The sequence below is a fragment of the Carassius auratus genome, unplaced genomic scaffold (genome assembly GCF_003368295.1).
Source record: "Carassius auratus strain Wakin unplaced genomic scaffold, ASM336829v1 scaf_tig00001597, whole genome shotgun sequence".
Lineage (NCBI taxonomy): Eukaryota > Metazoa > Chordata > Actinopteri > Cypriniformes > Cyprinidae > Carassius > Carassius auratus.
Window position 1 is genome coordinate 22,501 of NW_020523373.1, and position 16,236 is coordinate 38,736.

At 34.5% G+C, this 16,236-nt stretch overlaps 1 pseudogene; it reads right to left on the reverse strand.

Moving 5' to 3' along the window:
* LOC113069454 (rap guanine nucleotide exchange factor 5-like) overlaps nt 1-16,236 on the reverse strand; it is a 39,348-nt pseudogene that overhangs the window by 20,888 nt on the left and 2,224 nt on the right.

The following is a 16,236-nucleotide window of genomic DNA, read 5'->3' on the forward strand; positions in this document are numbered from 1 at the left end:
AAAATAAAATAAAATAAAATAAAATAAAATAAAATAAAAAATAAAATAAAATAAAATAAAATAAAATAAAAAAATAAATTAAAAGATGGAAAACTTAATCTTGCCAAGGCAACATTTATTTTTTGCTGTTTAGCTTAAGCTGAAGAACTAACATTTCTTAATAATTAAAACTTAAAATGAAATAAAAATACAAATAAATGAAACCTAAACAGTAATTTAAAAAAGAAATAAAATAACAAAAGAACATAACATAATTAACAAAATAATTACTACAATTAAAATGAAAACTGAAGGTCTAAACATATAATATAGTAAACAATATTAATAAATACTCATTCAAAATGTTATTAAAAACCATAATAGTTTATACTAGAATAAACAAAATAATATTTACAATTTTAGTTTAAGTTGAACTAGAAAAAAAAAAAAACTAAAACTGAACTAAAATTAAAAATCTTGAAATAAATAAATGAATAAAGCTAAAAAGTAAGATTTTTAAAAATGATAAAAATTAAAAATAAAAATTTTAATGTAAGCATAAAAAAGTAATTAATAAATACTCATTCGAGTGAATAAAAAATATAAATAATATAATATTAATAAAAACCATTTCAGTTAGTCTCCAAAGCATTGAAATTACTATCTGGAAATAAAATAAATAAAAAACTAAATTGAAACTAAAACTGAAATTAAATAAATTAAGCAATACATTTTTTTTTCAATCTAGCGCGCTCTGCTCTCTACTGCCTCCTGCTGTATTAAACACACATGATGTTTGTTAGTTTGTTTAATAATTAAAGAAAAGTTCTTCATTATATTTCATCAGCTCAGTGTTCTGGGTTCATTAAAGCACCAGAACATTTCCCTATAAAAAAATATAAAAAAATTTAAAAAGTTATTATACAGTGCATTATTATATTACATTGCTTATAACTTAATCTGTACAAAGAGAAAAATTAAAAAAATACATTTAATATTAAAACATATATATATTATTGACAAAAAAATAACATTTTAGATGTATTATTTTATACTGTTAAATTATTTGAAATTTTTCATATACAATTTGAAATTTTTGAATTCGAACAACTTCATAAATATAAAATACAATTTAAAAAATCGTATTTTTTCAATTTTTTCAACATTTATTTATTTATTTATTTATTTATGTGTTTGGTTTTTTTACAGCATCAGAATATTTTCTTAAATAACATTAATATATAATAATAATATTAATAAACATACATACATGCATACATACTGTACATACACAAAATAAAATAAAAATTATGTTTTCCTCCAAATAGGTTTTTTGCATGGGCTGTATGATTCCTTGGGGATTTACCTTATCTTATTATTTGAAGGTGTAAAAAGGAAAGCATGTGCAGGTATAAACCACACCACGAGCAGAAATAAAAGCCTGATAATGTCTTTAAAACGGGACAAAGCTCTTGTGAAGCGTGAGACTCCACACGGTATCACACACAGCTCAAACTGGGCCAAAGTTTCCCTCTTTCTCCTGCGACTGACAGGCTCTCATCACACCATGCATCTCTCCTCCTCGTCTGTCTCTTCCTCACGCAGACACAGCACATGAAGTGATTCACAACGGAGAAGACCTCTAAACGAATCAGGCACGACTGAACAAGACTGAACAACACACACAGGCTCACAGATGCACACAAGCAACACACACACATACGCAAATGCACGCTCATTCAGCACACAGAAGCATTACTGGTTTCACAGAGCTGAAGATAATATTCAAATAACATGCAAATGAGAAGTGCAGCACGAGGAGTGTGTGTGTGTGTGTGTGTGTGTGTGTGTCTCCAAACAATCCTGGCTAAAAGCATCACTGGTGTAGCTCCAGGGGTTTCAATTCTACTGAAGAGACAGTCACGACTGGAGCAATACAAACCAACAGAAACCACAGTCACACACACACACACATGAGCAAACCTGCAGAAATACATAATAAAATAAAGACTTGATCAAACAAATGCAATTCATTTGAATTAAATTTCGTTCCAAATACATTTTTGTTTTACGTTTTCCTTTATTTTCTTTATTTAGATTCATTTTAATTGTACTTAAAAATAAAAAAAAATGATTTAATTTTAATTTAAATCCTGTATAATGTATTTCATTATATGTATTCTTTCTACCTTTTTCATCATTTATTGAGTTTTTATTTTGTATATTTACCTGTAGTAAGAAATAAATACATGCAGAAATAAATAAATATAAATATAAATGAATGCAAGAATATAAAAATAATAAAACATAAATATACAGATAAAAAATACATAAATGTAATAATAGGGAAATAAATGACTTGCTGAAATAAATAAATGCAATTAATTTAATTTTTGTTTTTAATTAATTAAATTTGTTTTTGCATTACTTGTTTTCCTTAATTAATTATTTTCTGTATTTTTTTTCTTTATAATTATAACTAAATAGGTTATAGTTTATTTGTAATACGGAAATAAATACATGTGGGAATACATATGCATATACAATATATTATATTAAATAATGCATGAATATAAAAACTATAAAAAAATTATAATAAAATTAAATAAATACATATATTATCAGTAAAATAAATAAAGTAATAAATGATTTGTTAAAAGAATGTAGTCCTAAATCATTTTTTTAATATTTCGTTGTCCTTTGTTAATTATTTTCAGCATTTATTTTTAACTTTGTTTGTTTATTCTTTTAAACTTTATATTTTAATCTTTCTTTAATTATTTTTTTATTTCTTTGTATATTTCTTTGTAATATTGAAATAAATATTTATGAGAATAAATAAATATATAGAAAAACAATCATAAAAAATAAAACCATAAATAAAAACTAAAAAATACAGTTAAAATAAATAATAAAATATATTAAAAAAATTAAATCTAAATTTTTGCAGGTTTGGTCCTTTATAAAACCACAAAAAAAGGCATCCGTAACAAAATCCAGGCTCATTTTAGCATCTATTACATGTGGTTATATTCACTCTGTGTCAAATAGTTTCTCCAGAACTGTTCTTCCCATGCTGCATCCAGTATATGAGCAACAGGATATGATGTCATAGTCCAGGATTTGTAAATAATAAATGCAACCTCCACAATCATAGACAATCATCTTTTTGGTGATGACTCAAGCGTGTAATCTGTTTGTTGTTTGCATGCAGCGCTATAAAAAGCGATATTTTCTTAGAATGACCCAGTGTTTCTATCTCATCACATTCAGCTCACGCTCGCCGTCCCATGTTCACCTTCCTGAAACTGACATCAGCTGTCACTTCAGATCTAATCTCAGTGTGTTATCATCCTCGTCCTTCACGGCTCGTCTCTGAATCCAATCTCAAAGACACCTTTAAGCCAATCAAATCCGTTCATCTAGACTTAGCTCAGTTCAATCGAATTCAGCCAATTTCAAATGGATATTTTTAGGAGATATTTTGGGGGATTTTTAAGGGGTTTGGGAATAGTAACCACTCACTTAAACCACTTTAATAAAATATTAACCATAATTAAAGTATGTGACAACCCTATTGTTTGGGGTCGGTTAGAGTTTGTAATGTTTATGAGACTCTTCCAATCCAAGATGCATTTTTTAATCAAAAACACTGTAAAAATTGTGAAATATTATTACAATTTAAAATAACAGTTTTTTTATATGAATATCTGTTCAAATATAATTTATTCCTATGATTTTCTGCATAATTTCTCCAGTCTTCAGTGTCACATGATCTTCAGAAATCATTCTAACATGATGATTTGCTGCTCAAGAAACATTTCTGATTATTATTAGTGTTGAACACAGCCGTGCTGCTTCATATTTGTGTGGAAACTGTGATAAATGTTATTTTCCGGGATTCTTTGATGAATGGAAAGTTCAAAAGAACAGCAAATCTTTCACAACATTATTAACTTCTGATTAGTTGAATGCATCCTTGATTTAAAAAAAAGCATTAATTTCTTTCAAAACAAAACTTTTGAACAATAGTGTAAAACGGATCAATATGTAACAATAGTATAACATACATGATCATATAGACTCATACACAAAACAAACACACATAATTCATCTCCTTCTTCCATGAGGATGATTTGTGTTAAACAGGATTAACGGGGAAAACCGAAGCGAAAGGTCACGAGAACAATCTGAATCCAAATCAGACGGACGCATGAAAGACAGCGATGGAAACAGTATACTATACTACACACTGCATACTAGTCCTTTAAATAATGTGAAACACTGATACTATGCTATATGTATATTAATAATCACTTTTTGTAGCTGTGCAGCCTGAAATGAAGATGCACACAGTTTTTGTTTTATCCATCTGCATTTACTCTATATAACATCTTTTAACACTACGTGTCCCTGGAGCACAAGTCTCTGGGGTATATTTGTAGCAATAGCCAAAACATTATGCATTGCTAAGAATTCATCTGGACAACTTTAAAGATGATTTTCTCAATATTTAGATTTTTTTTGCACGCTCAGATTCCAGATTTTCAAATAGTTGCATCTATTTATGGAAAGATGATTTATTCAGCTTTCAGATGATGTATAAATCTCAATTCACTTAAGACTGGTTTTGTGCTTCAGGGTTATTTTAAAGGGGGTGATTCTTTTCAATCCCATGTGTGTGCATGTTTATATGCTGTTTATACTCACGGGCTGACGACTCTGAACTGGACGTAAGGGACGAGCTGAAGCAGAAGACGGACGCCGTTCTGCCATTCCTCCTCACTGCGAAATTCACAGCCCTGAGCGTCGCACTCCTCGAACGAGAACTGATAATATGTGTTGGAGTCTTCAAACACCAGCCGCTGGTCGACTGAGGGAGCACAGAGAGGGATTTTTAATATGGCACACATATGATGTGATATAGAGCTGGCATTTTCCCACTGGAATGCTTTCCCAAAAACCCATTAGAGATTCCAGAGGGATCCCAGAGTGAATCTGCCTCCCGGGTTGGCCTACAAACACACATCATGACTGAACAGCTCTATTATATACACACAGCTGATTCCTCACACTGTACAGTATTCCATGCAGTATTCCGTTCTTATATTCAAGACTGTGTACGGGAAATTCTAAATTCTAAAAATGTAGCAGTACCTAGTGTTACATTCCAAACACACTGCGTGTGTGTGTTTACCTACAACTAAAACAATAAAACATTTTCATTTGAAATTAAATTAACATTAAAGTACTAAAATGTGACCCTGGAGCACAAATACACTCTGGAGTCTCTGGGTTATATTTGTAGAAAAAGCAAACAATACAATTGTGTTGGTCAAAATTATTGATTTTTCTTTTACGCCTAAAATCATTAGGATATTAAGTTAAGATCATGTTCCATCAAGATATTTAGTAAATTTCCTACTGTAAATATATCAAAACTTAATTTTTGATTAGTGATATGCATTGCTAACAATTCATCTGGACACTTTAAAGATGATTTTCTCAATATTTAGATTTTTTTGCTCCCTCAGATTCCAGATTTTCAAATAGTTGCATCTCAGACAAATGTTGTCCTCCTAACAACAACGCATCAATGGAGAGATGATTTATTCAGCGTTCAGATGATATATGAATCTACTTCTTGAAAGATTTACACTTTTGTGGTCCAGGGTCACAAACAACTAAAGTAAAAAAAGGATAAACACACACACACAAAAAGAAAAATACTACAACATTTAAAATCACTATGGACATAGATTCTAACAGTGTGTCACTGATAGTAAAATAAGAGTGTTTATTAACCCGAGTGCAGGATCCCCAGCTCCAGAAGAACCTGCCAGACACCAGACGCCATCAACCTGCACTGAACCGACACACACTGCTCCAGCAGCCACTGGACCAGCTCCACACCCACGTAACTCCTCCTGCACACACACACACACACACACACGTGCACACACACACACACACACACACACACACACACACACACACGTGCACACACACACACACACACACACACACACACACAGAGACACACACACACACACACACACACACACACACAGACACACACACACACACACAGACACACACACACACACAGAGACACACACACACACACACACACACAGAGACACACACACACACACACAGAGACACACACACAGAGACACACACGTTACTGCAAGCTTGTATATTACATGCACGATTATTGAAATATTTGGGGTCTGTCATTATTTTTATTTTTATTCAAAAGAAATTATTGCATTATTCAGCAAGGATGCATTAAATTGATCAAAAGTGACAGTAAAGTCATTTATTTTGCTTATATTGCATATTATATGCTATACTTTTGAATTTTATATTCATCTGTGAATACTGAAAGAAAAAATCAATCACGGTTTACACAAAAATATTTAGCAGCACAACTGTTTTCAACATTCATAATAATCAGAAATGTTTCTCGAGCAGTAAATCATCATATCAGAATGATTTCTGAAGATCATGTGACTCTGAAGACTGGAGGAACGATGCTGAAAATACAGCTTTGATCACAGAAATAAATTACAGTTTAACAGATAATCACAGAGAAAACAGTTATTCTAAGTTGTAATAATATTTCACAATTGTAATTATTATTATTTTTTTTATCAAAGAAATGCAGTGTTGGTGAGCAGAGGAGACTTCTTTTAAAAATATTAAAATATCTTAACGTCCCTAAAGCTTTGAACGTTAGTGTAACTTTATTAGCTGCCCATGAACAAAACACAAAGCATTATTATGAAACAGTTCTGATAAATGTTCTTCAATTGAATGTCAGCTTTTGGTGAAAACCATACTTGAATTATTCAAATATAAAATAGACACTAAATAACATATTTAAAATGCATTTTGCCTAAATATTCTAAAACTGCATTTGGATTAACTCGATTAAAAACCTTTTCACGGGTAGAAACAGAATAACTCCGTTTTTTAAGAGGAGTAGAAATATTAACAACCAATAAAATATGTTTGCAACGTTACTTGACATGCACAGTCTACAGTTCTGCTAAAGGAAGAAAATAAATGTTGTTATTGTCATTTAAGAAATGTAATAAATGATTGACTATTTGTGTTTTTATAATATTGCAGTTGTTGCTATTTTTCATTCTGCTTCATACGTCCATTAAAATCAATGTTAAACACTGTTTGCAATCCATTATGCTTCTGTAATTTGTGATGCACAGTATTTCCAAATGAAAGGCAGGAATTGATTAGATTATGATCTCTATATTTCAATAAAAACAATATATACTAAATGCAATTAATTTAGAATAACATGCACTAATGAATAATTCACAATAAGACCAGGAATGCAATTAAAAAGATGTAAAAGTGTTGAAATGGCTGTAACACTCTCATTGCATTTGCAACATTATCATGCTGTTACTGATTTGCATTTTGAAGTCATTAAGCTGCTCATTTTCATCTAGTGCATGTGTGCATTCGTTAAAACATGCAAAGCTCTCTGATTCTGTGTTTGCTGTCACACGTTCACACTCCACCATCTGACAGGACGTTTTTATCCAATCAGAGTGAAGTTTGGATGGCGGCCATCAGTCACAGCGATAACAGACAGCTGAAGAGTCAGCAACCGACCACACACACACACACACAGGCTTTAACCTCTCTTACACTGATCCTGTGAATGTATGAGTTATATCACAACCACAGTAGAACATGACAGCCTGATGCTAGAAATGCCAAGGTCATGGATTCAATTGCCAGAGAACACACACATTTCTGAAAGCTGTCTCTTCTGCTCTTCAAGGCTGCATTTATTCTATTAAAAATATAGTAAAAACAGTAAAATTATGAAATATTATTACTATTTCAAATAACTGTTTTTTGTCTGTGATTATCTGTTAAACTGTAATTTATTTCTGTGATGTGCAGCTGTATTTTCAGCATCGTTACTCCAGTCTTCAGTGTCACATGATCTTCAAAAATCACTGAATTTCTGGTACAAATGATTCGCGATCCCCAAACTGATCGACTCAAATGATTCGCGAACCCGCTCCGAACTCCCGAACTGATTCAAATGATTCGCGATTCCGCTACTAACTCCCGAACTGATTCAAATGATTCGCGAACCCCAAACGGACTCAAATGATTCGCGAACCCGCTGTGAACTCCCGAACTGACTCAAATAACCCGCTCCGAACTCCCGAACTGATTCAAATGATTCGCGATTCCGCTACTAACTCCCGAACTGATTCAAATGATTCGCGATCCCCAAACGGACTCAAATGATTCGCGAACCCGCTCCGAACTCCCGAACTGACTCAAATGATTCGCGAAACCGCTGTGAACTCCCGAACTGACTCAAATGATTCGCGATCCGGCTATGAACTCCCAAACTGACTCAAATGATTCGCGATCCTGCTATGAACTCCCAAAACTGACTCAAATGACTCGCGATCCCGCTATGAACTCCCAAACTGACTCAAATGATTGGCGATCCCGCTATGAACTCCCAAACTGACTCAAATGATTCGCTGAATCACTGATTTGCTGCTCAAGAAATATTTATAAGTATTATCAATGTTGAAAACAGTTGTGCTGCACAATATTTCTTTGGAAAACATGACATATTTACATTCAGGATTCTTTGATGATTAAGTTCAAAAGTGCAGGATTTATTTGAAATATAATCTTTTGTAACCTTATAAATGTCTTTACTGCCATCCTTGTTGACTAAAAGTATCAATTTCTTAAAAGAAAGCCGTAGCTTGAATAAGCTTTGAATGAAGCGGCTAACAAATGCAGGAAAGTAAATCTCTGACCTGATAATCCTGGCGAGGTGGATCTTGTCTTTTGCTGGATACGGTCCATGAGACAGAAAAGCATTTCTCAAAGCACGTCCAGCGCAGGGAAAACTCTGAGAACACGTCTGTCAGACAGAAAGATCATCTCAGGATGGAATTAAAAGTTGATGCTGTGTAATATGAATGCTTGACGCTATAAAATAATCATAAATATAAAGAGATCCACAATAAAATGTCTTTAACTCTTTCTCCAGATAGCAAATAAATAGGCAAATGAACACTTTTGCTCAAGTTTCCTGATGTTTTTCTAGAGAAAATACCCTAATGAACTTACATTTGTCTCCTCTAGAGATGCAAATGATGTCTCAGACTGAGCTTCGAGCTTCAAAAATGTCTTAATGTTTTATATCTCTATACTTGTACAGCACACTCTTTTGTGTGCCTTCTTTGTCTTTTTATATGTGTGTGTATTTCTGCTGTCAAACACAGAATGCATATCTCTTTACTTATATTATCGCGTTTCCTCCTGAAGCTCTCTTTCTCATTTTAATCAATGGCACACTGGCCTCTCTGATCCACTCAAAGCCCCTTCAGCATTATTGAGCAGCTTTAATAAGAGCGTTAGCATCCATAGCAAAACCTTCAGCAAGAAGGCGCCCTGTATGAGGACAGAGGTCATTACATTTGATTTATTAAAGCACAAAGCAGTGCACTGCATTCATTTTATCTCTATAATCCCTATAACGGGATCTGGCTTTGCTTAAGCCCCGCCCACAGTGAAATCTCATTGGTCAAAACTCTACATTAAACATCTGATTGGATATTTGCCTTGAGATTAAATCGTGGCTGGATCGATCACGGCGTAATGCTCCTTCTCTCGTGGCTTATTGCTGTAATAAATTCTGGGGTCAGTGAAAGAATAAAGATTATAATCTCTAGTCAGCGATAATCATCATTTTGTTCATTGTTATGTGATGATCTATGAAACAGAAAGCAGCAGAGCCTTTAGAGGGGTTTCTGGGGATCCTGACATTGTGTTTGATCCCATATCTAATGTATGTACTTCTGCACTCAAGGGTGATTAGCTGTTAGCGTGAGCGTTTAGCAGAGTTAATGCGCGGATTAAAGGAGCTTCAGAGATTCTAATGAGATGAGATGAATCACAAGAGAAGATATTCATCAGATCCACAGATTAACACTACTGAAGTCACATGTGTGTGAGAAAGAGATGGTTTCAAAGAGATGTACTGATCAGATGTTCCTCATGGAGTTCTCGATTATTTGTTATTTGTCAACTAAAACTATAAATAAGAAAAATAATGTAAAAAAATAATGCACTTTGTGTGGCCGTAGAGTGTGAAAACAACCAGCCTATAATGATAAAAATCCACTTACTCATTGTTTTATAATCCCAATAAATCATAAACAGTCTCCCCACATGAGCAGTTCCAGATTTCTCACTTCTGTGACATCATACTCTGGAAAGTCCCGCCCATTTGTGAAGCTCTCTGCCCTTTTAACAAATACACTTCCCTGAGTGAGAAGCAGCAGTCCGCCATTACTGTTTTCTTGCTTTAGCTGCTGGAGGTACATGGTCAGCACCAAAGATCTATTAAAAGTGTTGTGTGTTGTGTGTTGGGATGCACCAATGAACAGGTCTCCATAGACCACTGAGGACACGGTGGTTAACTTCACTTTTGAAGGAAATGTCCAGAAAAAACAAACAAACAAACAAAAAAAATAATTCTTATATGTTCCTGCTAAAATTTTATGCTGGACTGCCTCACAAGCCAGGGTCAGTTCAACGCTGGAGTTAAGGGATCAATAAGCATCATGCATCATATTTTGTTTTCCAAAAGAGCTTCTTGGCTCTCTGAAAGGCTAATGTTACTAAAGCTACCATTGAATCTTCCTGTTTTCGCGTTTGGAAGCAATGTGAGGTCAGCAATTGAAGCTCTGCACTCTTCTAAAAAAGGGATGTGGGAGCTCATTTTCATTTAAAGGGGACAAACACAAAAAAGGCACGCTTTGGCTCATACATAAAAGTGGCAATTTCAACAAGGTAAGACATTATCTGTGGGGTATTTTTAGATAAAACTTTTCATACACACTCTGGGGACATCAGAGAATAATACAAAATATTATATCAATGCATTCTAGCACATTAAACCAAAAAAATTACAATTTACTGAAAACTAAAATATAATAAATGTACGTACTAAAATTAATAAAACTCAAATTTATATAAAAATAAAAATAAAGAATAAATAAAAAAAATAAAAAAATAATAGAAAATAGAAAAACTAATAAAAAAGGCAAAAGCACACAACACAAAATTCTAAAGATGAGTATAAATAAAAAAATAAATATATATGAAAACATAAAGAATGGCTAGCTAGTAAGCTAGCTAGTTCTAAAATTACTCAAATAAAAAATAAATTAAATGCTAATTAGAGTTTTTTAAATTACTAAAACAACCTGAAATTAAAATGAAAACTGAAAATATAGAAAATAAAAGCTAATGCAAAATATGAATAAATAAAAAAAAAAAAAAAACTTAAATGCCACAGAAGATAGATAGATAAAAAAAAAAAAAAAAAAAAAAAGAAATGCTAAATTATAAAACGGAATGTTCCGGTCCTTGATTCTGATTGGCTGAGCCACATTCGAAGCTGTTGTAGATTACTCTACAAACATACACCTTTGTTTACTTCTGTGTGTTGCTCGGCAACCACTTTGTTGGAACCACAGCTGTTTCTGAGGAACTACATTGTTTGGTGGAAGAATACTGCTTTTATTAATATCATAACACTTTATTTGCTCTGTTGTATTCTGTGAACTCTTACTACATATATAGAATAGCAGTTTTATAAAAGCAATAAGCCCCAAAAAGCCATGGTTTATGGTGAACTTATAACAGCTAAGGGGCGTTTATTGGGTGCAACGTGAAGCTGAGGTTTTTATTTAAAAATCTGAATATATGCTTTAACAGTATTTAAAATATAAAAAGTATATATGAAAATAAGACTGATTTGCTGTGAGTATGCATTTAATATTTGTCACCTAAAATTAGAGCTAACTACATCTGAAACAATGAGGCTTTTTCAAATGAGTCAAAACTCATACAAGACAATTGTTTAAACACAATGTCTTGAATTATTTGATGAGAACCATTTGAGCTCATATCGAGATCTCTGACTTTTGTTACCTTGGCATGCTGAGCACAGTTTGAAACCCATCGTCTGAAACTAGAGGAGAAGTGGGAAATTTAAGCAAAAAGTCTCCACTTGTTGTCTTAGGAGAAACACTTGGGATGAGTTATTTGTCTTTCTTATAGGATGAAGTCAATTATATTCAGGGCGGGCCGAACTGTATCAGTGTTAGGTTGCACTTTCTTACCTTGGGTTTGGGTGTGACGCCTGTGCTGGGTCCTGGGATGGTGTCAGGTGACTGCTGCACAATCACAAAGACAGAAAAGACACATGAACATGCTGAGTCACATTATAAAAACACGTTCACATCCTTCATATACAGCTGAAAGTGTCTGAAATGTTCTGGAGGGACCCTTAAGGGCATTTCAAATGTCAGGACACCAGGCAACTATGAAAGGACCTTCACATGAAAAGAGCTAGAGAAATGCAGAAATGCAATTTTACGAGCTAATCCCACCCTGACAGTGACATGTTTCTGGATGTCATGATGTGTCTGTGTCACTGTGTCAAACTTCTGGATGCATCTGGATGAGAAAAACTCATGTTTGTTTTTTTCTCTGGTATAGCATGCAAATCGTGGCAAACACAGAGTGTGCTTTGAAAGGTCAATGGGGTCAAACTTGTATTGAGTATGTTGATATATACTATGGTACTAAATGACTTCCAAATCCATATACCACAACACTTATGCCAAGGTACTTGAAAGAATACAACAGCAAAACAGTACATTTGCACAAAAAAAAAAAAAAAAGTATCTAAACCACTTTCTTTATGGTTAAGACAAACTAATTAAAATGACAAAAGCACATGACACAATTACTAAAAATAAATATATATATATAATTGCGTATACGCTACATACCGTATTTTTCGGACTATAAGTCGCACCTTTTTTCATAGTTTGGCTGGTCCTGCGACTTATAGTCAGGTGCGACTTATTTATCAAAATTAATTTGATATGAACCGAGAGAAATGAACCAAGAGAAAACATTACCGTCTCCAGCCGCCAGAGGGCGCTCTATGCTGCTCAGTTCTCCTGTAGTCTACACCGAAGACATAGAGCGCCCTCTCGCGGCTGGAGACGGTAATGTTTTCTCTTGGTTCTTGGTTCTAAATAAATGCGACTTATAGATGTTTTTTCCTCATCATGACGTATTTTTGGACTGATGCGACTTATACTCAGTTGCGACTTATAGTCCGAAAAATACGGTAACTGCTTGATTAAGCAAACGAGTGAATTGAACCAGTTCATTGAAATGAACTTTCTGAAAGAATCAGTTTGGGGAAACGAATCAGATTTCCCCGTTTGCCTGAGGCTCTGGATCACAGGTAATAATGTTGTAAATAATGTTCAGTTTCTTGCACAGACTGATATTTTCACTTCATAAGACTTCAGTATATCGTCAGGAACCACGGGTATTCATTTTGTGCTCCACAACATGCTTTTTTTGACTCTCAAAGTGCCGGTGTCCAGACATTTTATCCTACCCTGTCAGATTTTCCTACCCGGGTTTACTGCGCACGCGCACATCAATATCGCGTCCTTTGACTCATGCTAAACAACGATATTTAATGTATCTGCATTACTGTAAGGGTAGGTTTAGGGTTGGGGTAGGTGTAGACTTTAATAAAAACGCAATCTAATTGGTAGAAAATAATATTTATTGTTGGTTTCCTGTAACTGTATCCCTTCTAGCTACAACCACGAATATAACACATAATTACTGTATTTGCAGTACTGTAAGGGTATGATTTGGGTTGTGGTAGGTGTAGACGTTAATAAACCATAACTTTACAGTATAATTTTTCGTTGTGGAATTGTACTATCCACTGTTTTAGTGGGAGGTAGGAAAATCTGACAGCGTAGGACAAATCGACAGAACACCGGTAACCATTGACTTCTTGTATTTTATGAATCACAGATTATGAAGTATCATGGTTTCAGTTAAAAATCACTTTACTGTTCTACTGAAGAAAAAACCTTACTACATCTTCGATGCCCTGAGGGTGAGTAAATGAACAGGTTTTGGGTAAACTATTGATATATTTAATACTTAGCGCTCGAGGTTTGTGCAAATCAGCAGTTTCTTGTACCAAGCAACTACACATTAATATTTTGGGTTTCACAAACACTCAAACCAAGAAGATATAAATGACTAACCAACATTATCATTCTGTTTGCATGTCTTCATCAGAGAACTGAAAACAATAGCAATGGATTCATCAGGCTTTCGGCTTGAATACTGTCTGAACTTCCTGAGAGCACCTGTGATGATAGTATCTGTGCTTTCTGTGAGCCGGCGTGATGTGGGCCGACCTGCAGGAATCAGAGAGTAGACAAACCTCCCCAGGGGTCACGGCTTTGTTTTGACTGGGCTCTGAAGACGCCGTGTGTATCAGATTTACTCTATTGATTTGCTGTGGGCTGCTGCTGGAGATCTGGGAGCTGAACTCTGTTTGGGTCGGATGGGAAATAGAGCGCACAGGCCACAGATAAGCAAACGCATGAAGCAGAAAAAGCTTTTTTAGATAAAAAGACATTCTTGTCCTTCATGCATTGCTAAAATCTTTCGATGAAATCACATTTCTCATCCTTCGTGGCTCATAAATCACAAAACGATCCTATTTTCCCAATGTCATTTGAACAAAACCCTTAACCTTAAGCATTAAAGTACTGTGTATAACTCGTCCCACGCTATTTGTGCTAAAGACATATAAAGAACGTGCTATACAAATAAACTTCTCTTGTTAGCATCGATTACATTGCTAGGATTATATTGGTAAACTATGCATGGGTGAACACTGTCTACATTTTCTTCAGGAAATGTAAAATTGTAGTTTAGTTCTGCCGGGCATATCCTAAAAAACAACAACACACAAACAGTTTTATTCACCTGCACCGAGAAGCAACATTTCAATCTCCTTCAAGCGAGAGAGAAGGAGAGAGAGAGATGAGGGAAAGGATTTACAAATGCATGAAGGAGAGGGAGAGAAGAGGACGAGAGAGGACAAACGGTACAGAAGAAGAGTAAAGGATGCACAGAAAGCATCCCGGTTCACTATGTAGTGCACACTGTTCCAGAGTGCAGTGAGTGTCTGTGTTTCATTATGTGTCAGAAACTGATTACTCTCAGATTAGAGAGCACACGCGCGCACACACACACACACACCTCTCTTGCATGGCTTGTGAAAAAATCTGTCGCTCTGGATGAGTGCACTGCAAGATGGAGACATCAAACAAGCCTTGTCTTTCTCGTTAAGATTTCATTACATCCACAGGCACTCACTCACACACACACACTCACTCACACACACACACACACACACACACACACACAGGACTGTGTCATTAAGTGCAGCTTCTCCATCAGAGAATTGCAGAGAACTCCATGTGAGACGTCACTTTAGCACGCGGATGGTTTTGAAGCACTCTTCCTCAGTTCAGAGACGAGCATCTGTCGCCTCATCTAAGAACAATCCCAGCAGACTCAGAGGAAAACTGGATGGTAGATCTGTCATAGCGTGCAAACAAGACTCATTTAGGAAACATTGTTGTTTCTTATAAGACATGAAACCATAGTTGACAAACTTCAAGAATAAAGGGCTATAAAATGAATGTAACAATGAAAAGAATCTGATTGGAAATTTTTATATTCACATCTTTCTCCAGAGAAACATCTGAGAGGTTCTTCATGTATTGCTCTCAAAGAGAAACAACTGAGATCTAGTATGATTTTTCTAGCATCAATAGCATGATAATTTGTCCTAAACGGCACAAAAGCTTCCTTTGAGCAAACGGTTCTCACTGCATGGACAGAGAGTATTGGACATGCTCTTAAAAATAAAGGTTCTTTGCATGAAACTTTGGATCACCAGAAAACCATGTTATTATCTAGAGCAACATTTTTTGTCTTATAGCATCATATGACCAAAAAACACTCATCAAAGGAACCTACAAAAATTCTAAAAGACTGTAAACACTAATAATTTGAGTGCACTTAAAAGAACAGTTTAAGAAATTATAGATGAGTTTGATTCTTCTTCAGATTTGGAGAAATGTAGCATGGCATCATTTGCTCTGCAGTGAATGGGTGCCGTCAGAATGAGAGTCCAAACAGCTGATAAAAACACTTCACAATAATCCACAGCACTCCAGTCCATGAGTTAACATCTGGAGAAAACAAAAGCTGCATGTTTCAAACGAATCCATCAAGATGATGTCTTAACTTTAC